The sequence below is a fragment of the Papio anubis genome, chromosome 5 (assembly GCF_008728515.1).
Source record: "Papio anubis isolate 15944 chromosome 5, Panubis1.0, whole genome shotgun sequence".
Classification (NCBI taxonomy): Eukaryota; Metazoa; Chordata; class Mammalia; order Primates; family Cercopithecidae; genus Papio; species Papio anubis.
In genome coordinates, this window is record NC_044980.1 from 58,093,494 (window position 1) to 58,120,831 (window position 27,338).

At 35.9% G+C, this 27,338-nt stretch overlaps 1 long non-coding RNA gene across 1 annotated transcript; it reads left to right on the forward strand.

The window, feature by feature from the left end:
• The first annotated feature begins 268 nt into the window (after positions 1-268).
• On the forward strand, positions 269-6,415 carry LOC108586304. The gene is made up of 3 exons (XR_002522567.2): positions 269-359; positions 3,184-3,240; positions 3,960-6,415. It is a non-coding gene; the product is annotated as an uncharacterized LOC108586304 (long non-coding RNA).
• The last annotated feature ends 20,923 nt before the right edge of the window (positions 6,416-27,338 follow it).

Below are 27,338 nucleotides of genomic sequence, written 5' to 3' on the forward strand. Positions count from 1 at the left end.
ACCCACTCTCCTATCAGTAGCCCTTGGTAACCACTGATCTTATTTCTGTTCCTATAGTTCCACCTTTTCCAGAGTATTATATCAATGAATCATACAGCATGTATGATTTTCTTTACTTACAAAAATGCTTTAAGATACAGTCATGTTGTTCTATGAAAGAGTAATTTGCTCCTTTTTAGTTCTAAGTAGTATTCCATTGAATGGATGTACCATAACTTATCCATTACTTACTGGTGAACATTTTTTTTATTTCAACTTTGTAGTGATTACAAATAAACATTCATTCACAGGTTTTGTGTGAACAAACACTTTTACTTCTCTTGAACAAACACCTAGGAGTTTGGGTGCTGCGTCATATGGTAAGAATATTTTTAACTTTATAAAAAAGCAGCCTATTTATTTTCCAAAATGACTTTAACATTTTGCATTCTTACCAGTACTATATGAGAGTTCTAGTTGCTATGTAGTATCACCAGCACTTGGTACTTTCACTTTTAAATAATTTTGGCCATTCTCAGCGATGTGTAATGGCATCTTATTTATGTTTTAATTTACATTCACTTACTAATGAATAATAATGTTGAGCATCCTTTTATGAGTATTTATTCATATGCTTATTTATCTCTTCTTGGTGAAGTGTGTAATCAAAATATATGTTTGTTTCAATTGGGTTCTTTCCTTATTACATTATAATAAAACATTATTTTATTATTGCTGTTGTACATATCTTTTCTACTACATTTTTGGATTTTTGGTGTATAAAATGTTATATATTTTTGAAGCCTAATCTTGCAGTTAAAAATGTGTTGAGTTTTTTGTTGTTCTCATAATTTACTGTTTTTCTTGAAACTTCTGGATAATCACATTGTCTTTAAAAAATGAAAGGTTTAATCTCCTCTTTTTCACTATCTATTGCCATTCCATTTTCTGCATTGTTGATAACTCTAATAAAATAATGAATGAAAGGAATTGTATCATTTTCTGTTTCCTGTCAAGAAAATACTTTTAAATTTGTATTATAATGCTTACTGTTATTTTTTAGAACACGTCTTTTGTGATATAAAACATTTTTTCCTACTTCTAGTTTTCTAAGAGATTTTAAAAAATGCATGAACAAGTACTAAATATGGTTAGATATTATAATTCTGGAAATTTGATTTATTAATGTGGTTAATTTTAATACTTAGTTTTTTGAAATTGAAATAGTTTTGAATTCTGAAAGTAAATTGGATCTGATTATTACATTTGAAAACTGATTCAATCTGGTAATATGTTATTTGGGACTTTTATATCTATAAGTGAGATTGGTCTATAATTTTATTTTATTTTTTTTTTATTTTTTTTTTTTTTTTTGAGACGGAGTCTCGCTCTGTCGCCCAGGCTGGAGTGCAGTGGCCGGATCTCAGCTCACTGCAAGCTCCGCCTCCCGGGTTCACGCCATTCTCCGGCCTCAGCCTCCCGAGTAGCTGGGACTACAGGCGCCCGCCACCTCGCCCGGCTAGTTTTTTGTATTTCTTAATAGAGATGGGGTTTCACCGTATTAGCCAGGATGGTCTCGATCTCCTGACCTCGTGATCCGCCCGTCTCGGCCTCCCAAAGTGCTGGGATTACAGGCTTGAGCCACCGCGCCCGGCCTATAATTTTATTTTTTAAAAATATTTCTTGATTAGATTTAATAACAATATTTCTGATAGATTTAGAAAACGTATAGAACAGCATTCCTTTTTGCTATTCTGTGAAATAAGAAACATTTTGTAAAATATATGTACATTATATTTCATACTCTTTAATTTTTAAATATTGACAATATATTTTAACTTTTAAAATATATTGATATAAAGATATTTGAATAATCCACTTCTAATATATGGTTTATACATACTATTTTCTGTTTCATAGTGTTTATTTTTTCCTTCTCTCATTTCTTGAATACTCTTATGGAAGATGTGCTTATTTTTTTCTAAAGTTCATTTTTGTTGTAGTTGATCATTGTCATTCAAAAACATTTCATTTCATTAATTCTACTGCTAAAGATTTAATTTTTCTTGGTTGGACATGGTGGCTCATGCCTGTAATTCCAGCACTTTGGGAGGCCGAGGTGGGTGGATCATGAGGTCAGGCGATCAAGACCATCCTGGCTAATATGGCGAAACCCGTCTCTACTAAAAATACAAAAAAATTAGCTGGGTATGGTGGCGGGTGCCTGTAGTCCCAGCTACTCGGGAGGCTGAGGCAGGAGAATGGCATGAACCTGGGAAGCGGAGCTTGCAGTGAGCCGAGATCATACCACTGCACTCCAGCCTGGGTGACAGAGTGAGACTCTGTCTCAAAAAAAAAAAAAAAGATTTAATTTTTTTAAAAATTTCTTTGGACTTTTCGCTGGCGCTACAGTGTGAGTCTGTGGTAGTGAATTTCTTTTTCTCATTTTAAACCTCTACATGGTAAATGAGATTCTCTGATCAGAACAGACAAGGAAGAAAACTATTGGGATGCATCAGTTCTTTAATAACTAAAATAAATATTTGCTTTAATTATGGTACCAAACTTAGTGATTAAAAGGCTTAATCATTAACTAAAAGTCATTATTATCATATACATGTATTCAGAACAAGATAGGTAACATGAGAGCCTTTACATTCATACACTACATCATATTTTAATATTTTAACCCTGCTTAAAATGTTAGTTTGTTAATTGTTTCTCTCATTTATGGACAAAAATAAATGTATTGAGAAACTTCCAAGGATCAGAAAATGTGCAAGCCATTCTAGAAGACGAGATTTTTTTCCCTTATCCTCTATTCGAATAAGGAAATCAGGCATAGGAACTAACAATTGTAATGCAAGATAATAGGTTCTATTGCAGAGGCCCATGGACCTACCACAGATTTGTTGCTGGGGTGGGTATGGGAGGAGAAGAGTTGAAAGGTCAGAACCAGTAAATGAGTTTTCCTTGTTTCTTCAGTCAGATGAACAAAGAAGGTAAGATGAGCACATGAAAGGTATAGTGATGTGGGTAACCCAGATCTTTTGGTTTGTTTGATATGGCTGGGGCCCAGTGTGTGCAGAAGAGTTGAATGATTAAATGTAGCTGAGGGTGCCATAGATGCCATACTCACACTTGGTAGAATGTTCATGATGGAAGTAGATCATCATCTTCAAAGCTATTTTCCTCATTTTATAGGAATGGTGCCATGTATAAGTTCCCCCAAAGTGGAACCTGAGACAAAGACAGATGCAGGTAATTTATTTGGAAGTTATCCCAGGAAGCAGAAGAAAGAGATGGAGAGTGGGAGAGGGAAGAAAGCCAAAAATGGGTGTGTGGCTGCTGCTGTAGACAAGAGGAGTCAACCCTGCAGGGACCTCTGAGAAACACGTGGAATGCCTTCCGGAGCTATCTATCTAAAGCCAGGGGCAGTAGGGGGTGGGTGCTAGGCCGCTTATCCATTGATACATGATTCCATTGGTTGAGGATTTTGAGAGAGAGTGGACATACGTAACTTGTAACTGTCTGTCACAGCTATGACTAGAATCTAAGGAGAATAAAAACCATTTGCTACAGATGAAAAACAGAGGTAGGATTGGAGCCTATGTCTCAGCTATACTGCACACTACCATGGGGTCTGATCACAGGATCTAACTTGCTCATCAGATCTCCACTTGCTTTCCAGCTATAGTGAAGGCAATTATGGAACATATTTTCATTTATTCATTGTATTAATTTGGGTTATCTGGAAATTGTGCACCAAGTTGGGATTAAGTATGCAAGAGCGTAATTAAGGAAAATGCATGTGAGACCAAAAAACGACACTTCTGTTGGTTTAAGAGTTGAATATTTACACATTAATTACACATACTAAAAATAAAAGGTGAAATATTATTCTTGTGCTATCCAAATTTTATAGAGACTTTGTGAACAAGCTTTTACAAAACTTCATAAGTCTTTTCCCTCTCTCTTAGATGGAGATATGAGTTCCTTTGGAATTACGTCAAAGGAAAAATCTTTGGGAGAAACATGCTGTCATAATGATTTCTTTTCCTTTGCAAAAAAAAAAAGCCAGAGGTCGGAAAAGCCATAAGTCCATGATGCAGATCCTCCTGTGGAGGAGAGGGGAAGGAAGGACGCTTGGGTAGAAAAGACCACAAAACTATAGCAGAGTTCTAAGGTAGGTTTGGAAAAGTTGATGAAGAGTCTTCAAGCCAAGGTGCCCATCAGTATAGTCTAGTACCTCTCATGAATGAACCTGCCTCAGTAGCCTACCATGTTGAGTTATCAGACTGTCAGCAGTGGCTTTGGCACCAACTCGCTGATGAATTTCTGAGTGCAGCAGCAGGGCCAGTTACTTACACTCTGCACTGGGAGAGCTGAGAGGGACACTTTCATCTTCACTACAATTATCTTTTGATAAATCAAAGAGCACTCTTTTGAATCAAAAATAAGGTTTCAGCTCTCCATAATTTTCTTATAATAGAGTAGGTGGAAGAGGGTACACTCCAGTATTTCTAGAAGACTACTCAAAATCTGCCTAGAAGAGAGAGTGTTGTACTCATCCTAAACACAAATTTCCTCCTGTGGAAGCACAAACTGGAACAACTGCCAACTTGCAAAACTGCCCAGATTAACTCTAAGAAGCATCTGGAACAACTTGGACCCCAGAATAGGAAGCACCTAGGAGCAGAAGTTGCTCTCGTGAGGTTTATTCCTGTATCTGCAGCATCTGGCATTTCATACAACCCAAGTTTTGCTGGCACTTGCCTTACTTACTTGCCTTGCCGTACTTGCTGTTGAAGTACTTTTTGCCTCCCCATAAATTTCCTTTTGCTACACTGTTTCCTAAATTCTTCTGGGAGTGTCCCTCAACTTCAAAACCAAATCCTGTCAGCTATTATGAAGCATCTGATTTTTAAACTTCTTCCATTCTAGTCTTCTTACCCTAGACACCTCCAATAGTTGTTTTTGACAGCTGTTTTGTTGGGGTTCTAAATGTATTAAACTCTCCTGAAAGTGTAAGTTCTCTAGTGAAATAAAGCCATGTTGTATTTGTGTAGAAATGAAGAGACTATCTCTGTCTGTTTAGAATTGAATATGTACATATTAATTACAGGTACCAAAAAGAAAAGGTAAGATATTATTCCTGTGCTATCTGAATATTAAAGAGATTTTAGTGAGCAAGCTTTTATCAGAACTTTGTATCATTCCTTTCTCTATCAGATGGAGATATGAGTTCATTTGAAATTACAACATTTTCCTTACGTCAGAGGAAAAATCTTTGGGAAACACACCATGCTGTCCTCATGATTTATTTTCCCTTTGATGACTGGCTCTTATCAAGTCAACATGGTTTGCCTGACTGCCTCTTTTCTGAGGAAGACTTCTCCCCTAGGAGACTCCTCAATTCCTTTTGCAAACACGTAATTGCTGGCTCATCCTACCAGTTTGCTAGCCATGCTTTGTGACATGTTTCAATCCCAGTGGTGGACAGGCTTAAGCAGAAACCTCTGTTATATATGTCACTCTGAATGAACACCTATAGTTACTGTTCCAGGAAACCGATATCCTCTAATATCCAGTGTGGCATTTTATTTCTTCTTCTAAGCAGCCCTATTCTTTCAAACCAGAATTATCAGAGCATTTACTAACTGATTACATCTCTGAGCACAGTGATAAAAATATATTCTTAACTCAAAGATAACCTATGCCAGATTGATTGTACTTTAATACATTTGGCTTTCTCTTTTCATCCATGCCCTCCTACAGAAGTCCAACTGAATTTTTGTATTCATCTTAAAAGTAATAGAAGAGAAAAATAGAAAAATAACACTTGGTCACTCATCAAAAAAAAAAAAACATGAACAAAATGTATAGTGCATTTTCAGTTCAGTACATTATAATTTTTATGAACTAAAAGCCAGTAGAAATTATAACAAAAAGAGCTACCCTTTGTGAAACATCCCTTGTGCTGTGCACTGATAGGCACTTTAGGTGCACTGCTTCTCATCTTTATAGTTACCTTGTGCTAGGATTTGGATGTTTCCCACTAAAACTCATGCTGCAGTTTGATCATCAGTGTGACAGTGTTGGGAGGTGTGGCCCAATGAGAAATGTTTGGGTTACGGGGGTGGCTTCCTCATATTTAAATGCAGTCTCAATTAGAGAAGGTAGTCAAAGTAAGGTTCCTCCTTTGGTTTGGTCCCGTTTTTGCACATGTCCGCTTCCCATTTGACCTTCCACCATGTTGTGTTGCAGAACCAAGGCCCTTACCAGAAGCCAGCACCATGTCCTTGAACGGCACAGCTTTCAGGACTATGAGATAAAAGGGTGGGGGTGTTTTATTTGAGGCAGAGCCTCACTCTGTCACCCAGGTTGGAGTGCAGTAGCCTGATCTCCACTTACTGCAACCTCCGCCTCCCAGGCTCAAGTGATTCTTTTGCATTAGACTCCCAAGTAGCTGGGATTACAGGTGCTCACCACGACACTTGGCAATTTTTTTTTTTTTTTTTTTTTTTTGTATTTTTAGTAGAGACAGGGTTTTGCCATGTTGGCCAGGCTGGACTTAAACTCCTGACCTCAGGTGATCCATGCCTGCGTTGGCCTCTCAAAGTGCTGGGATTATAGGCATGAGCCACTGTGCCCAGCCTAAACCCTTATCTTTATAAATTGCCCACTTTTGGCTATTCCATTATAGCAACACAAAACTAAGACACCCTGTGAGTTTTATATGATTATCATACCATTTTACTTATATGAGAATTGAGGACTACTTCTCCCACCTTTGTAATTATGCCATTATTGGTATTTTTTGTTATTTCCAAACACAGCAATTCACATTGTTTCATTTAATTAACAATAAACACCTAAGAAGTGTGAAACAAACTGAATGAAAAAGACATGTTTATTGTCTGTAGAGCACTTGTCTCAATGTTCCTCTTTTAAAGATGATTCATAATATAATACTGATTCAAAATAAGAAACAACTGTAAACAGCTCTTGGTTTTCGAGCATCATGTGAATAGTTGGATTGGATCACCTTAAGGTCCTGTCAAAGCCTGATAGTCCAGTTCCCAGAGGGTTCCAATTTGTGTTCTTCAGAATCCTAGGATTCTTTTGAGGTGTGTCAGAAGTTGCAAGGGGACCAGGGAACAGATTTGGGGATAGTATTGTAGGTTCTCTAATTACTACTTTAAGTAGAACAGCTTCCGTTTCATGTTTTACTCAATGAGGTTATACATAAAATACATTTTAATAATCTGAAAGCCACTGATATAGGTGATAAGTATCACAGGACTTTAGGGAAAATCTCACAATTTCTTCAAGTTTTCTCTTAAATTTGTCTGCATCTCTTTTTGTTTGGCAGCCCAATCATATCAAAATAAGTTTTCCACATTCAAGTTCCTTATGCTTTGCTTTATGGTCACTTCCTGGATTACAAAATCAGACAGTGGTTGACAGCATAATTAATGGCATCACATTGCCTGTGTTAGACATCTGTTACCAATACTTCATACTATCTGTGTGACATTGAGCAATTTGCTCAACCTCTGTGAACATCAGACTTCCGTGCTCTAAACTATGGATCATATTAATAATTTTTCACTGGGTTGCTTTAAGGATCAGATGAATATAAAGCAAATGCCTCTTTCAAGGTAAATAATCAATAACTGTTAGCTCTAAGTAAGTATTAAACGACTGCCTAATTACGTGTGTCACCTTTAATAATGCTTAAATTCTCTTTTTGGACATGACAAAAAAGGCCATCTTCAATAAACTTCAATATGTCTAAGTTTCAGATATGGTATTTGATTTTATTTAACTTTCTAGTCATACGGTGCATTGCTTAATTTGTATTCTTTAGTAATATGAATTGCTTTTCTCTCTTTGTGATGTTTTCTAGACTACTGGCCCTACAACAGCAGCTTTAATATTTCTTTTTCTATAGATATATATAATGAAATATAGGATTTATTTTAATGTTCTTCAGTATGATCTCCTTTTTTCATTATAACATATTTATAAGGACCTTAGAAATATGAAAAAGAGTACCTTCAATTAACATTCAACTCCAAGAGAACTGGACACATCTTTCTCTGTGAATATATTAATTTTTAATACCATTGTGGCCTTGATGTAGATACCTATAGATATGTCTTATTTTTCAGACATTTACCTTTCGTCACTTTTTCCAAGTACCTGTTTTTTTTTTTTTTTTTTTGCCCAAAATGTGGTTCTTTAAACAGAGATTTGTTATAGAACAGCTAGATTTACTTCAAATTTATTGACTATTTAGTAGGTCTCTGCTCAGGAAAACAGTCTGGTGATTGCTTAGCAATAATCTGGTATGTATTCAATTGAGGCTTCCCCCCATAAAAACAATGTTTATTTGTTAAATTGTTTTAGTCTTTTGCTTGAGTGCTTGAAACTCCATTTTTCTAGGCCCCAGGTGTAATGTCATTGTCTAGGCCCTCCAGGTTTGTTACCTCAGACTTCTGAATAAAACTGATGAACTTCACAGAAGCATTTCTATTTATTTCTTGCTTCTGAATATCACACCAACACGATGGAAACAAATTATGATACCATCTTAATTAGAGAATTATATGTCAGAGCCCACACCATCTACGTTTCCATATGTAGTTAATCACCAGAAAAAAGAAAAGACATTTCTGTTAAGGATAATGTCCACTGAATTTGAATTTTCAGAGCACCCATAATTTTTCTTAAAGTTTCTTGAATTAATTAGTATAAGTTCTCTTACTTATAGTCTTTTTTTTTCTTTTTCTTGAGATGGAGTCTTGCTCTGTTGCCTAGGCTAGAGTGCAGTGGCTCAATTTTGGCTCACTGCAGCCTCTGCCTCCCAGGTTCAAGTGATTCTCATCCCCAGTTGCTGGGACTACAGGTGCATGGCATCATGCTTGGCTAATTTTTGTATTTATAGTAGAGATGGGGTTTGACCAGGCTGGTCTCAAACTCCTGACCTCAGGTCATCTGCCTACCTCAGCCTCCCAAAGTGCTTGGATTACAGGCGTGAGCAACTGCGCCTGGCCTTATTGTCTTGTTACATATTTTTAGAAATATCTTTTGGCAGTGTATGCTTTTGTTTCTAAAGTCTAATTGATGATTATATTTATTTGGGGATTCGTTGTTATTTTAAACTTTGAAGATGATTTATTATACCACTTAAGATTTATTCATGTGGCTTCCTTTTTCCTGATTTTGCTAATACACAAATAATGCTCTTGTTTTGGTGAGCTGTCAACCACAAGATAATTGATTTTAAATATCTTCCCTTCTGACTACTACTTGTACACATTGGAAAATTTTCTAAGTACTAATGGAAATTTCAAGTGAACGTAATACATTCTTAACCAAAAATATGCACATACTATGATATCGAGGCAAGGCAAGGATGGAAAAAGAAACATTTTTAGGATGAGTATAAGAGAAATCATTAGCGGAATGCGTCAAAAGTGCATAGATTCAGGTATTGCAAGTATCATGTCAACGAAATTGGAAAAACTGCAATTAGGGAAGTGACTGAGATGGGAAAATAACATGATCACATATCAGGAGTCACTTGAGTGGCTTGGATTGACAGCTTATTATACTGTGTTGCATGATTTCCTTTTTCCCTAGGAGAATTTTGAATTGGTCATTCCCAGTTCTAAGTGGCGTTAACCTGCCATGTTTTGAAAGAACCCCTGATATCTGATACAAACAATTGTGTTTTCAGCCTCCTTTAGAAGGAGTCCTAAGTTTTCCTTTTCCTTACCAAATTCTTGCAAGTCAATCATATTTAAAAATGAGAATATTATTTTTAATTGGTGCTGTTCTTCCATCCTGACAATATCCTTGACAGTAAGGAGGTGGAATAACAGCAACACATATAAAGCCTCAGTTCAATCTGTTCTTATATTGAGACTCCACATAAAAATGGTATTTAGATATCTACATGTTAGATATAATGGAAACAGATCTGAAACAGGTTTTCTGAAACACCTACAAGCAATTGGAGTCCCTTTGTAAATGATTCTCCCACAAATAAAAATTTCTATTTGTGGTCCAGGAATTGATATGAATTCTTGATCAGTGCTCCCTAACCACTTCTCGAGGAGTAGTAAATGCAGATGTCTATGGTAAATTTTGGCATGGATTTTCATTGGCTATATTAGTCATGTATATGTCAGAACCAATTATGAGTCAGCAAATGCATTTTAGAGACTGTATTTATGTGAACAAACCATAAACTTTCTCCATGTAGTGTGATGAGACAACAGTAACCTGTCTTTTGAAATAACAACTATTTTTGATAATTTTATAATCAGATGACATACCAATACTAATAATATACAATTTTTAGACAATTTGTCTACTACCACCTTGCCAACATCCCATTGTTAAGTGCAAAATTTTGGATGCAAAATTGATTGTATACTTTAGTAAACTTGACAAACGTTTAGTGAGGTTAGTAAAACAGCAACGATTTGCAGAGGCAGGTGGCTTTAGATATTTGAATCACTTGTTGCTTTTTCCTGACTTGAATAGTTGAGTAGTCAGAAGTCTTGAGTAATTAATGTCATGAAATTTTCCTTAGAAAAAGGTTGAGATCAGTACAAATTAAGGGACATTGTCTTACTGTAGATGTCTTGATTCTAGGATTAACCAGAAAGAATTATTTGTGTCTGCCTTTCAAACAAAAATATGCCCATCTAAACAATATTGATTCATAAGATTATATATTAAATGCCTGTAAATCTTTAGGCATTGCTCTATGTGCTGGAAACATATATGAAATGATTGCTACTCTCAAGGATCTTATCAGGTAGAAATGAGATCAAGTGCCTTGACAATTAAAATAGCATTAATTAGGAATATGTGTAATGTGCAATGAGAATCATACCTAATTTGCACTCAATGGGATGAGATAGGGAAGCCTTTGGTTGAGAAGGTAGTAAATGAACTAAGTCATGAAAAACTAAATAAAGGGGGTCATCTGCAAAAAGGGAGGATTATATACATGGTGGTATTACAGGAAGACAGAGTCACACCTACAAAAGCAAAAGTTGAGAGGAAGCAAGGTACACTAAAAGAATCTGTAAGTTGCTTAGCCTGAAAGCAGATGTGATAGTAGGAAAGTGTCAGGAGGCAGAGATTAAGGAGGATAAAAGGTCCTATCTTTTATATGCATGCCTTTTCAATTTGAACTTTATCATGAAAGAAATAAAAAAATCCAAGAAAAGCTTTCAATCTGTAGTACAACACAATTCAAATTGTATATTTGAAAGATCACTAATAGCAATGTGGAAAATAAATTGAAAGGCAGCACTTGCAGGAAGTTGTTGCAGTCATCCAATGAGAAAAGGTCAATAGCCACAAGCACGGAAAGAGGCTGAATGGTGGAGAATATTGAGAACGTTTTGTCAACAAGACTTGGAAATTAATTTTATGCATATGCTGAAGGAGGATAAGAATCAATGATTATATCCAGATCTCTTATTTAATTGGCCATAGGACTTGATATGACATTCACTGAGGTAGCAAATACAGAAAAAATAATCTTAAATTTTGGGGAAATATGTTTATTTGTGGATATGTTGAATTTTACAATGCCTGTGGTAGCTTTAATAGAAGATACTATCTGACTCCTCTGAGCTTATTATTATTAAGGACGATTCACACATCAAAGGATATTGGTAATCAGGGGCAGTAGTTTGTTTTTACTTTTATGTGTTAGCATCGCCTAAGAAGTGCTTGGCTGCTTTACATCTTAGAATTACATTTTCATATCCTCTTTTTAGTGGATCATCATGTTGTTCAGGAATATTGTCTCTTCTTGGAAGTCTTGATAGCAGTGAGGAATTTAAGGAAGCTTAACCTTATTGCTTGTTGGCTGGAGTAAGTGTGTGATGGATTGAATATCCTTTTGTATGGATGAAGGAAAAATATTAGTGATGTTGAAGTGGTGACATGGGATTTTACTTCTTAATTTTTCATGTCTCATTCAGGTGATGAGTATCCTGAAATCTTTCTATAAGTGAGTAGTGTGTTCATCCCACAGCAAGGAAATACTAAACATCTCCTCTACACCTAGAATACTAAAAAGACAACCTTCAGAAATCACTGGAAAAAAATCTCTACAGCAACAGACATTCTGAACACAGAAGCTTTACCTTAGAATATAAGGTCTGTTTGGTTCCTTTAGTAGCTCTTTGTGAGAATGGGGAAGGTCAACAGGTCCTCAACAAGGACACCAAAGAATGTATGGACTTAGTGTCCACCTAGATAAGGGTGGTTTTTATTCCTAGCATATTCTAGGATTTAGGATCTTAAATATTAAATGTTAGAACTTGTGGAGTTGATTGACAAAGTATAATTTGTCTAATTATATTTTTAATTTTCCTCAGCAGGCACTTGTTGAGCATCACTTTTGTGGAAGGTATCAAGGACATGAATATAAAAATGCACATTATATAGTTGTTTCTCCTCAAAAATGTTTAAAGCAATAAACCATAATAATAGTAAGCAATATACAAAAATAAAATTTGTGAGAAAATGAGTAACTGCAGTAAGAAACTTGGGGAACCTTAATTAAGGAGGTAGCATTTAAGTGTAACTTTAGAGGATTTTGAAAGGTGAAAGTTGGGACCAAAAGCCATTTTAGAAGCACGAACAAAGACTCCAAGCCTGATTAATACTACTTTCTATGCAGCAGCCAGATAATATCATAAAATATAAATCATGCCATATTGCCCCTATCATTTAAAGGAAAGAGAAAAGATAGATGCAAAGACAGTCAATTGAATCACTAACTGGCCACGTGTTTTATGTTTCTCTGTATCCCTTATGGCTAAAATTTTAATTCTAGTTTCAGGTGAATTAAGATAAACCCAGAACCTAATGGAACAAATTAGGCCTTTTCTTAATTTGACAATTTCTTCTGCTCAGGACTTTCTAATAGGATGAAGGCCATTGACAAAGATGGTCATGAGAATATTTCTTCCAAATTGGCCTTTGTCATTCTGCATATTCGTAGCAGAACTTCTAACAATACCTTTGCAGTCATTCATGAAACTCCAAAAATTATAATCATGAGACAAAAAGTCACGTGGTTCCAACAGCTCTGGTAAAAGACCATGTGAAACAATATGTATTAAGATTTCTTTGCTAATAATATTGAATAAAAATCAGAGTTGATTTCCAAATTTCAGGTTTTAATCCTTTTGAATGAAGTTGAAAGTGTGGTTTTATTTAGAGATATTTTGCCCAGATGCTTGTGAATATGATTCTTTTTTTGATTATGTAAAAAATTGAGATCACTAGATTCTATGTAACAAAAACAGCCTTGGCAACTTGTGGATTCCATTCTAATGCCTTATAAAATATACCCTTACTTCAAACATCACTGCCTATTGCAGAATTTATATTATGCAATGCTAACTTTGAAACCAATTCCTGGATGTAAACCTCCACATCTTGATCAGGGAATGGTGTTTCTAAATGGATCTATAAGTATTCTACAGTGTGCAATTCTTGTTGCCATGAACTTATTAGAACATTTCAGGGGCCATTTATATTAGAACATATTCCTTTATCCAAAGGCATATATGAGTATGGTCTATTTTTGAACTATTACAAATGTTAAGTTTGGTTAAGAGAAGTTTGACACAAGCAGTCTATTCATTTATAAAGTCCAGAGTTCAAAATATCTAAGGAATTCCTAAGCCTATTGTCAAAATATAGAACAATATTGTGACAAACAGAATTCCTTCAGAACCTTTTTTGATTTAATTATTTCTCAACTGAATAGACTATTTTTAGGGTGGTTTTAGGTTCACAGTGAAATTGAGTGGAAGGTGCAGAGATGTTCCATATACCAACTGCCCCAACACATGCATAGCTTCTCCCATTATTAATATCCGCCAGCAGAGTGGCACACTTGTTACCACTGAAGAACTTACATTGACACATCATTGTCACCCAGAGTCTATAGTTTACATTAGTATTGTACATTCAACAAGTTTGGACAAGCATATAACAACATGTATCCACTATTGTAGTATAAAAATATTGTCATATACATTTTTTCACTGCCCTGATATGCCCTGTGATCCACTTATTCATCCCTCCCTTCCCTCAACCCCAGGCGACCACTGATCTTTTTGCTTTCTCATTAGTTTTGCCTTTTCCAGAGTATCATGTAGTAGAATCATGCATGATGTAGCCTTTTCAGATTGGCTTATTTCACCAGCAATATGCATTTAAGTTTCCTCCATGTCTTTTTATAACTTGATAGCTTATTTCTTTTTATTCCATTGTCTGGATGTACCAGTTTATTTATCTACTGTCCTACTGATGACAGACATTTTGGTTACTTCTACATTTTGGATATTTTTAATGAAGTTGCTATGAACATCTGTGTGCAGGTTTTTGTGTGGATATAACTTTTCAGTTCCTTTGGGTAAATATCAAGGAGCAATGAATGTTGGATTGTATGGTAACAGTATGTTTATTTTGTAAGAAATCACCAAGTGGTCTTCCAAAAGGCTGTACCCTTGTTCATTCTCACCAGCAATAGATAAGAGTTCCTGATGCTCCACATCCTCCACATTCTTGTTAGTCTTTGTTAGTGTTTTGGACTTTGGCCATTCTAATACCTGTGTGGTTGTATCTATCTCTTGTTGTTTTAATTTGCATTTCTCTAATGACTTTATGATGTGAAGCATTATTTCATACGTTTATTTGTCATTTATGTATCTTCGTTGGTGAGGTGTCTGCTAAGATCTTTGGCCCAGTTTTTAAATTGGGTTGTTCATATTCTTATTTTTGAGTTTAAGAGTTCTTTGCATATTTTTATTTTATTGTCTCCAGTGCTTTTCTTTTAAATCTGATTATCTGACCTTTATTGTTTTCCTTTTTTCTAAATACTTTTTTCCAACATTCCATGTAATGCAGGTTTCCTGAAAACAAATTCCCTCCATTTTATCTGAGAAAGCCTTTATTTCTCTCTCTTTTTATTTTCTTTCCTTTGAGACAGAGTCTCGCTCTGTCCCCCAGGCTAGAGTGCGATGGCACCATCTCAGCTCAATGCAACCTCCACCTACTGGGTTTAAGCTATTCTCCTGCCTCAGCCTCCCGAGTAGCTGGGATTACAGGCACTTGCCACCAAGCCCAGCTAACTTTTGTATTTCTAGTAGAGACAGGGTTTCACCATGTTGGCCAGGCTGGTCTTGAACTCCTGACCTCAGGTGATTCACCCGCCTCTGCCTCCCAAAGTACTGCAATTACAGGCATGAGTCACTGTGCCTAGCCTCCTTCATTTTTGAAGATTAATTTCACAGGGTACAGAATTCTAGGCTGGTGGGTCTTTTCTATCAAGACTCTTGACATTTCACTCCACTCTCTTGTTTGCATGGCTGTTGAGGAGAAGTAGAGCATAATTTTTATCTTTATTCCTTTGTAGGTAAGATAGACACCTTTGGCTTCTTTCAGGATTTTTTTTTTTAATTTATCTTTGATATTTTGTAGTTTAAAAATATTTGGTTGGTGCAAAGGTAATTGTGGTTTTTGCCATTACAGTTTTTGCCATTGAAAGCAATGGCAAAAACCACAATTGCTATTTTTTTTTTTTTTTTTTTTTTTTGGAGGAAAAAAATAAGTATTTTACTTAGGCTCAAATAGCTAGTTGTTCAAAGAAAAGACAAACAATGAAAATAGTACTTCTATCTTTCAGCCATCCAAAAGAAAATCACAAATTATTTTCAAAAACAAATATTGGACTTGGAATTCTGTGGTAGAAACCGCAATTATATTTGCATCAACCTAATGAGATATGCCTATATGTAGGACTTTCGGCATTTATTCTACTTGTTCTCTGAGCTTTCTAGATCTGTGGTTTGGCATCTGACATTAATTTGGGGAAGTTCTCAGTCATTATTGCATCAAATATTGCTTCTATTCCTTTCTTTTTTTCTCTGTCTCTCTTCTGGTATTCCTATCATGTATATTATACCTTTTGTAGATGTCTCTCAGTTCTTGGATATTTGATCCTGTTTTTTTTTTTTTTTGTCATTTTTTTTTTTCTCTTTGATTTTCAGTTTTGGTGTGGGTTTTTTTGGTGTGTGTGTGAAGTTCAGAGATTCTTTCCTCAGCTGTATCCACTCTTCCAATGAGCCCGTCAGGGGTGTTCTTTATTTCTGTTACAGTGCTTTTGATCTCTAGAATTTCTTCTTGTATTATTCTTAGAGTTTCATCTCTCTGCTTACATTGGCCACTTGTTGTTTCATGCCATGCTGTCTACTTTCTCCGTTAGAGTCCTTAGCATATTAATCATAGCTGTTCTAAATTCCCAGTCTTATACTTAAACATCTCTGCTATATTTGAGTCTGTTTCTGATGCTTGCTCTGTCTCTTTTAACTCTATGTTTTTTCCTGTTAGTATACCTTGTACTTTTTTTCCTGATAGCTGGACATGATATACTAGGTGAAAGAAACTGCTATAAAAAGGTCTTTGATTAAGTGGTGGCAAGGTGTGTGTGAACAGGGTGAGAGGAACCAATTATAGTCCTATAAGTAAGTGTCAGGCATTTAATGAGACTGTACATCTGGTTTGAGAACTTCACAACTGCTTCCCAGTCTCCCCTGCCCACTTCAGTGCAACAAAATGGCTAGAGTGGGTTGGAGCTGGGTATCTCCCTTCTTCCACATGGAAGGTTAGAGAGGATTAGAGTTGTTTACTTGCCTACCCCCAAGTCAGTTTGACTCTGATAAAACTCCAGCAGGTTAGATTCCAGGTAAGGAATTTCTCTTGAGGGCAGACATCATTAAGAAGAAAAGAATGTTCTGGCATACTTCAAAATGGCTCCTTTTCCCTTCCTCCTGATGGAAGCACAATAGGATTTTTCTCTAACATTTACCGTGAGAATCTGGTTGAACTCCCAGAGATAAAACTCACAAAAGCATGTAGACTCACAATGACTAGGTCCCTCCAGAGTTTTTCTCTCTCAGACTGGTCTACCCTGAGCCTCTAGCAACTGGTCAGTTATAGTTCAGGTTTCGCTACCTCAGCACTGCTTCCCATGGAGGTCTGTGCTAGGGGTTTCTGCTAGAGCAAGTCACAATTGTCTGCATTTTTCTGTCAGTTTCTCCAATTTTGGGGGCAGTGGTTTGCCTTGTGGTTCCATCTCTCTGATGCATCTAAGAAGAGTTATTGATTTTTTCAGTTTGTCTGGGATTTTATTTGCTGTTAGGATTCAATGGTAAGTTCTAGCTTCTTACATACCAGACTAGAAAATGGAATTCCTTGAGCCAATTTTTAACTGATAAATCACCAAACATTGACTGTTGTTATTGGTAAGAAATGTACTTTAAATAATCTTCACATTATTTAAACATCCTAGTCTTAAGTGAAATATTGTGTGCAATAATAAATTTAGGACCACATATACTATCAATATTATATAACAGCTATATTCAAGAATTCTTATCTTGCATGCTTGCAGAAAGAACAAAGGGCTCTCAGCAAAATAAACCTTAAGAAACAGGTTTTCCAACAACATCTGTTTTTTCAGTAATAAAAGAAAATTTTGTATGAGAATATAATTTTATATCATTTACAAAATATTGCAGAATATTCATTATTCTCTTTTATCTAATCAACAATACTACATGAAGCAGGGCAGGGGTTATAATTAACCTTCTGTATTAAAAAAGATTAAAATCAGTTGAAAGAGGTAAAATATTTTACTGTAGGACAAATTTCTAATTACTAGTAAGCTGTATTACTGGTACTAGAATCTGTAATGTTTTCTTTTTAAAAACATGTTTATTTTTAAGTAATTCATATTTCCTCAGCTTCTGTTTTCTCTTGTACATAATAGCTTGCACCTGAAACTCTTTGGAGGCCTGCCCAAGGGCTACTGGAGCTCCTTTGCTTGCATGCACAGAGAGCTGGAAATGTTTGGATTTTATGTCTCTCCAAGTATGGTTCATAATCAGTGACTAAGGTAGGCAGTCCAGCCCAGCTCGCTTGCCTGGGTCAGGACAAACTGATATACATTTATACCCCAGAGCTCCTTGTGAGACCAAGTTGATGCTTGCAGTATTTCTATAATTACAACCTTGTTTGGCTTTTTTCACTTTCAAGTTCTCCATCTCCCAGCCCTTACAGTTTATTTTTGGGAGCTCTTCCTTAATAAATCACTTGCACATTTTCTTTGCTTTCCATTCACTTGGTAAATATTCCTCCATCCCTTTATTTTGAGCCTATGTGTGTCTTTGCATGTAAGATGGGTCTCCTGAATACAGCACATCAATAGGTCTTGACTATCCAATTTGCCCGTCTGTGTCTTTTAATTGGGTCATTTAGCCTGTTTACATTTAAGGTTAATATTGTTATGTGTGAATTTGATCCTGTCATTGTGATGCTAGCTGGTTTTTTTGCCCGTTAGTTGATGCAGTTTCTTCACAGTGTCGCTGGTCTTTACAATTTGGTGTGTCTGTGCAGTGGCTGATACTAGTTGTTCCTTTCCATGTTTAGTACTTTCTTCAGGAGCTCTTGTAAGGCAGGCGTGGTGATGACAAAATCTCTCAGCATTTGCTTTTCTGTAAAGGATTTTATTTCTCTTTCACTTATGAAGCATAGTTTGGCTGGATATGAAATTCTGCGTTGAAAATTCTTTTCTTTAAGAATGTTGAATATTGGCCCTCACTCTCTTCTGTTTTGTAGGGTTTCTGCAAAGAGATACACTGCTAGTCTGTGGGTAACCCAAGCTTTTTCTCTGGCTGCCCTTACCATTTTTTCCTGCATTTCAACCTTGGTGAATCTGATGATTATGTGTCTTGGGGTTGCCCTTCTCAAGGAGTATCTTTGTGGTGTTCTCTGTATTTCCTGAATTTGAATGTTGGCCTGCCTTGGTAGGTTGGAGAGGTTCTCCTGGATAATTATCTTGAAGGGTGTTTTCCAATTTTGTTCCATTCTCCCCATCACTTTCAGGTACATCAATCAAATGTAGGTTTGGTCTTTTCACATAGTCCCATATTTCTCGGGGCCTTTGTTCATTCCTTTTCATTATTTTTTCTCTAATCTTGTCTTCATGCTTTATTTCATTAAGTTGATCTTCAGTCTCTGAAATCCTTCCTTCTGCTTGATTGATTCAGGCATTGATACTTGTGTATGTTTCACGAAGTTCTCATGCTGTGTTTTTCATCTATATCAGTTCATTTATGTTCTTCTCTAAACTGGTTATTCTAGTTAGCAATTCATCTAACCTTTTTTCAAGGTTCTCAGCTTTCTTGCATTGGGTTAGAACATGCTTCTTTAGCTCGGAGGATGTTATTACCCACCTTCTGAAGCCTACTTCTGTCAATTCATCAAACTCATTCTCTGTCCAGTTTTGTTCCCTTGCTGGTGAGGAGTTGTGCTCCTTTGGAGGAGAAGAGGCATTCTGGTTTTTTAAACTTTCAGCCTTTTTGTACTGGTTTATCCCCATCTTCATGGATTAATCTACCTTTGGTCTTTGATGTTGGTGACCTTCAGATGAAGTTTCTGAGTGGATGTCCTTTTTGTTGATGTTGATGCTATTCCTTACTGTTTGTTAGTTTTCCTTCTAACAGTCAGGCCCCTCTGTTGAAGATCTACTGGAGTTTGCTGGAGATACACTCCAGACCCTGTTTGCCTGAGTATCACCAGCAGAGGCTGCAGAACAGCAAAGATTGCTGCCTGCTCTTCCTCTGGAAGCTTCGTCCCATGGGGCACCCACCAGATGCCAGCTGAAGCTCTCCTGTATGAGGTGTCTGTCAGCCCCTACTAGGAGGTGTCTCCCAGTCAAGAGACACAGGAGTCAGGGACCAACTTGAGGAAGCAGTCTGACCCTTAGCAGAGCTCAAAGGCTGTGCTGGGAGATCTGCTGCTCTCTTCAGAGCCGGCTGGCAGGGACATTTAAGTCTGCTAAACCTGCGCCCACAGTTGCCCCTTCCCCCTGGTGCTCTGTCTCAGGGAAATGGGGGTTTAATCTATAAGCCCTTGACTGGGGCTGCTCCCTTTTTCTCAGAGATTCCCTGCCAGAAAGGAGAAATCTAGATAGGCATTCTGTTTACAGCAGCTTTGCTGAGCTGCAGAGGGCTTTTTCCTAGTCCCTGATAAAGCAGACTTTAAACCAACAAAGACCAAAAGAGACAAAGAAGGGCATTACATAATGGTAAAGGGATCAATACAACAAGAGCTAACTATCCTAAATATATATGCACCCAATACAGGAACACCCAGATTCATAAAGCAAGTTCTTAGAAACCTACAAAGAGACTTAGACTCCCACACAATAATACTGCGAGACTTTAGCACTCCACTGTCAATATTAGACTGATCAATAAGACAGAAAATTAACAAGGATATTCAGGACTTGAACTTGACTCTGGACAAAGCAGATCTAATAGACATCTACAGAACTCTCCACCCCAAATCAACAGATTATACATTCTTCTCAGCACCACATCATATTTATTCCAAAATTGACCACATAATTGGAAGTAAAACACTCCTCAGCAAATGCAAAAGAATGCAAATCATAACAGTCTCAGACCACAGTGCAATCAAATTAGAACTCAGGATCAAGAAAGTCATTCAGAACTGCACAACTACAAGGAAATTGAACAACCTGCTCCTGAATGACTACTGGGTACATAATAAAATGAAGGCAGAAATAAGTAAGTTCTTTGAAATCAATGAGAACAAAGATACCATGTATCAGAATCTCTGGGACACAGCTAGAGCAGTGTTTAGGGGGAAATTTATAGCACTAAATGCCCACAACAGAAAGCAGGAAAGATCTAAAACCGACATGTTAACATCACAATTAAAATAACTAGAGAAGCAAGAACAAACAAATTCAAAAGCTAGCAGAAGACAAGAAATAACTAAGATCATAGCATAACTGAAGGAGATAGAGACACAAAAACCCCTTCAAAAAAAATCAATGAATCCAGGAGCTTGTTTTTTGAAAATATCAACAAAATAGACTGCTAGACAGACTAATAAAGAACAGCTTTTACAATGTTGGTGGGAGTGTAAATTGGTTCAACCATTGTGGAAGACACTGTAGCAATTCCTCAAGGATCTAGAACCAGAAATACCATTTAGCCTGGCAATTCCATTACTGGGTATATACCCAAAACATAAATCATTCCACAAAAAGACACATGCACACGTATGTTTATTGTGGCACTGCTCACACTAGCAAAGACTTGGAACCAACAGAAATGTCCATCAATGATAGACTGGATAAAGAAAATGTGGCACATATATACCATGGAATACTATGCAGCCATAAAAAAGGATGAGTTCATGTCCTTTGTAGGGACATGAATGAAGCTGGAAACCGTCATTCTTAGCAAACCACACAAGAACAGAAAAGCAAACACCGCATGTTCTCGCTCAGAAGTAGGAGTTGAACAATGAGAAGACATGGACACAGGAAGGAGAATACCACATACTGGGCCTGTCAGGGAGTGGGGGGCTATGAGAGGGATAGCACTGGGAGAAATACCTAATGTAGATGACGGGTGCAGCAAACCACCATGGCATGTGTATACCTATGTAACAAACCTGCATGTTCTGCACATGTACCCCAGAACTTAAAGTATAAATAAATAAATAAATCACTTGCACAGAATTCCTCATTTCAGGATTGGTGTTTCAGGAATCCATTCTAAGAAATTAAGAAAAATGATAAATGAAAAGTCAATATTTTTTCTAAGAGCATAGTTTTCGTAAATGCAGGAGATAGAAAACCTAACTAAACCACTATTACTTCTTTGTTCTATTAGTTCATGAGGTCTTTTTACTAGAGATAAACATTTATGTTCAAGTTTTTACCTTGCCACAAATTCACTTAACCTCGTTTTTTAATCTATATACACACAGAACTGATTTAGAGTGGTTCAACTTGAGATTTTTCAACTTTATGATGGTGCTGAAAGCAACACACATTCAGTATGGTCCTTGACTTATGAGGGTGTTTTGTCTGGATAAATCCATCCTCAACTGAAATTATCATGTCAGAAACACATGGTTGGCTTATGATATTTTTAACTTACAGTGGGTTTATTGGGATATAACTGCATCATAAGTTAAAGAGCATTTATACTGGGGGATAATAGCAACTGCCCAGAATATTTTATATATATATATGTATGTATGTATTATGATGATCAAATGAATAGAGAAATAATTTATAAACTATAAAACACTCAAATAGGGGCTCCCAAAATGAAAGAAGTAAATTAAAATGTAAACTCCCAGGCTTCCTGCCCCCAAGCTCCACAGATTTCCATTCAGTAAGTATAGTGGATTAGGGAAATGCATTTTCACAAGCACCCCGGGGTGAAGACTGTTCAAACATTTTGAGAAACATTGAACTATACTAGGTTAGCTGATATCAGCATCATCATGTACATACAATTGTCTTCTTTTTCTTTGGACTTCACTGTATAAAATTTAACTCAGTTATTGTGTTTTAATATATTTTTATATAGATGTGCACTCATTAATTAGCCATTGATATTTAAAAGTTGAATGAAAATAATGTACTGCAGAAATTTAAAAAGTGAATTCATCTAAAGCATTCAAGTCATGAAACATAATTAGTTACACAAGAGTTACATAAGAAAGAAATATGCACAGTTTGAGGTAATTACTATTCCTTGGGTTTGGATCCTGTGTTTTTGAAGATATTCCTCTTTGAAGTTTATTATTTCGATAATAAAGGACATTTTAGTCAGTGACAGAGTGCAAATCTTATAGTGTCTCCATAAGATTATAATGAAGCTATATAATGAAGCTATATCATCTACATTTGTGTAAGTGCACAAACTTGTATGACTTTTGTAGTTCAAATTTATATAATGTATCATAGACACAGAGGTCATCAATTAGATACAGAATTACTTGGCTATCATTACTGATTTGTTCTTTTTGATTTTATGTAGGCTAAAGAGAAGTAAATTCCCCTTCTGTTGATTCCAGTTCTATGTATCAGAATGTTAAAATACTATCTAAAATATTTTAAGTGTCTAATTGTAAACCTATTTATTTAAATTTAAATATTATACAAATTAGCAAAATTTTAAACTTCACTAAGTTTAAAACAATAGCAATTGTTTTATGGTTAAGAATTGTTTCATTGTTTTATTAAGAATATTGTTTTAAATACAAAATATTATTTTTAATATTAAATACTATTGTTAAGTTTTAAATATTAAGTTTACTAAAATATTGTTACTATTTTTAAGTTTAAATATTGTAGGCTGGGTGTGGTGGGTCATGCCTGTAATCTCAGCACCTTGGGAGGCCAAGGCGGGTGGATCACGAGGTCAAGAGATCAAGATCATCCTGGCCAACATGGTGAAACCCCGTCTCTACTAAAAATACAAAAAGTAGCTGGGTGTGGTGGCACGGCCTGTAGTCCCAGCTACTCGGGAGACTGAGGCAGGAGAATTGCTTGAACCCGGGAGGTGGAGGTTGCAGTGAACCCAGATAGCATCATTGCACTCCAGCCTGATGACAGAGTGAGACTCCATCTCAAAAACAAAAAAAAGTTTAAGTATTGTTAAGTTTTAAAACAATAACAATATTCTTTTAAGGAGAATAAATAGTGTTATTCTTTAATGTGGGCAAATTAAGCGATTTCATGCTTTATCCATGCTTATGTCTCCCAAATTTAAATCCGCAGCACAGAACTCTCCTGAAGAGAAAATCACACTCCAGAATCATATAAACAGCTACTTAAATAATATTTATGCATATGGCTAGCCGGTTTTTTCAGCATCATTTACTAAATATGGAATCCTTTCCCCATTGCTTGTTTTTGTTAGGTTTGTTGAAGATCAGATGGATGTCGATGTACAGTCTTATATCTGAGATCTCTGTTCTGTTCCATTGGTCTATGTGTCTGTTTTTGTACCAGGATTATGCTGTTTTGGTTACTGTTGCCTTGTAGTGTAGTTTGAAGTTTGGCAGCGTAATGCTTCAACCTTTCTTCTTTTTATTTAGAATTGTCTTGGCTGTTTGGGCTCTTTTTTGGTTCCATGTTAAATTTTTAAAGTAGTTTTTTTTTTTTTTTCCTCTAATTCCATGAAGAATGTCAATGGTAACTTAATGAGAATATCATTGAATATATATATTACTTTGGGCAGTATGGCCATTTTTATGATGTTGATTCTTCCTATCCATAAGCATGGAATGTTTTTCCATATAGTTGTGTCCTCTCTTATTTCCTTGAGCAGTGGTTTGTAGTTTTTGAAGAGGTCCTTCATTTCCCTCGTTGGCTGTATTCTTAGGTACTTTATTCTCTTTGGAGCAATTGTGAATGGGAGTTCATTCATGATTTGGCTCTCTGATTGTCTATTGATGGTGTATAGGAATGCTTGTGATATTTGCACACTGATTTTGTTTCCTAAGACTTTGCTAAAGTTGCTTATCAGCTTAAGAAGGTTTTGGGCTGAGATGATGGGGTTTTTCTAGATATAGGCTTATGTCATCTACAAACAGAGACAGTTTGAGGCAGCAAACCACCGTGGTACACGTTTACCTATGAAACAAACCTGCACATCTTCCACATGTATCATGGAACTTAAAATTAAATTTAAAAAAGAAGATGTATGGTAGGGATCTCAAGCAGTATATTTACAACTGAACCCTTGGTGTAGCTCTTAGACCTGTTACACCGTAGTATTATTCATCGTTCAGTTGCTCAGAATGAATAAATAGTACTTTAAAAACCCTAAAACCAAACAAATTGGACTCTCCATGGGTTCATTTTTTTATATCCCATTTCAAATTTTGTCTCATTGCAGTGATCTGTTAAAATATGCAATACATATTATGTTATTTCCCCAAACCTAGCAGTGACTCCCCATTTCACCCAAGGTAAGATACAAATTATTATCACAGTCCACATCTCTCTAAATGTTACAAAACCATGTCCTCTATTACTTTCAAGATTTCATCACTATTAGTTTCCATCTTGCTTTCTCTGATTTAGCTGAATTAATTACTGGCCTCCATGCTGTTCCTTGAACATAACTAAATGCTGTTGTTTTTGTCTGTGGTGATTGTTCTCAGATATCCGATGGCCTTTTTTCCCGAACTCTTTTTCTTAAATGCTACTTTTCAATATATCTAACTTAACCATTTTATTTAAAATTGCACCCCAGCAACATTCTAGATCTTTTTCAGTTTTCTCTTATATTTGCTTCTTTTGTCTTTCTGCTCTGTATTCTGGAAACATTTTCAACAAATTTCTTCCCATTCTTCTGAAGATTTTTTGTTTTTAAATTGTATCATCTATAGTTTTTTTTTTTTTTTTAAATCTATGAGACCTTTTCTATTTTCTGATCTGAAACAGAGAAGCTTTCTTATTGGAAGTGTTAGATTTGAAGCTTTAATAGCTTTCTAATACTAATAGATTAAATAATATCTCACAACTGAGAATTCTAGTTGGAATTAAATAAAACAACTATTTCAAAGATTTATGGAAAATTCTGTATCTAGTCAAACTTTTTTTTTTTTTTTTTTTTTTTTTTTTTTTTTTTTTTGAGATGGAGTCTCGCTGTGTCGCCCAGGCTGGAGTGCAGTGGCCAGATCTCAGCTCACTGCAAGCTCCGCCTCCCGGGTTTACGCCATTCTCCGGCCTCAGCCTCCCGAGTAGCTGGGTAGTCAAACTTTTTAGAAGAGAGAAAAAATATAGATTTCCCCAGAACCCCGAAACGTCATTGTCCATACATCTTTTCTGAAAAAAATTACTTGAGAGATGTCAGAAATGTAATCAAACAATTTATAGCTACAGTCAAACATTGCTTAACAAAGGGGATACATTCTGAGAAATGTGTCATTAGGAGATTTTGATGTTGTATGAACATCATAGAATACTTACACCAACTTAGATGGTATAGCCTACTCTATTACACAGCTCTATTATAATCTTTATGGGAATATTGTCATATGTGTGGTCTGTTATTGACCAAAAATGTTGTTACGTAGCATATGACTGCAATGATAAAGAGAAATGTCTTCAAAAAGAGGAATTCAAAGAGACATTCAGAGGAATGTCTTCAAAAAGAGCATTTCGTACAACACAGAGTATTCACCCTTCCAAATTTATGATTTTTAAGTTAAAAAAAAGTATAAAAATCCATGGTCCAAATATAACATTTTCCATAAAATTTAGAATTAGCTTATTAATTTCTACAAAGGAATCTGGCTGGAATTTTGATTGAGATCGCATTATATCTCTCAAATTGAGATTCACTGAAATATTGTATATTGAGTTTTCTAATTCATAAAAGTGGTATCTCTATTCTAGGGTTTGTTAATATCAGCACAACAGACACTTTGGATATGATAATTCTTTGTTGTGAGGAGCTGTCCTGTTCATTACAAGATGTTTAGCCAGTAGAACACCCCTTTGTCCCACTAAACCCAGTTATGACATCAAAAAATGATTCTAGACATTGCTAAATGTCCTCTTGGGGGCAAACTTGCCCTCCTCTTCCATTGAGAACAACTGTAACAAAGTTATACAATGTAAGTGATAGAGCTCAGAGAGAAAAAAAAGATAAAATACAGAACAGAGCAGTTGAGAATTGTAGGACAGTAACAGATGGTCTAAAATATACATATAATCCAAGACACAAGAGGAGAGGAGAGTGATGATCAAAAGGGACAGAAAAAATATTGGAAGATATAATTTCATCCAAAATTTGTGCAAACTCAGTCCAAGCACTAATGATCTTTACTAATTGTGAACGAAATGTTCGTCCTCAATTAGTAAAAGACATTAGTGCATGGATTGAGTTTGTTAAACCTCAAGCAGGATAAAGGTAAAGATTACTAAACACATACCATAGATAAAAAAAGGTTTAAAATCAAAATTAAATGGAAAATATAAGTGTAGCCAGAGGAAAAAGTCATATATTCAGAGGAACAACAATAATTACAGCTGACTTTTCATCATAAGCAACAAAACCAGAAGTCAACAGAATAATATCTTTACTGAGAATGATGGTTTCCAGCTGCATCCATGTCCCTGCAAAGGACACAGACGCATCCTTTTTTATGGCTGCATAGTATTCCATGGTGTATATGTGCCACATTTTCTTAATCCAATCTGTCACTGATGGACATTTGTGTTGATTCCAAGTCTTTGCTATTGTGAATAGTACTGCAATAAACATACGTGTGCAGGTGTCTTTATAGCAGCATGATTTATAATCCTTTGGGTATATACCCAGTAATGGGATGGCTGGGTCATATGGTACTTCTAGTTCTAGATCCTTGAGGAATCGCCATACTGT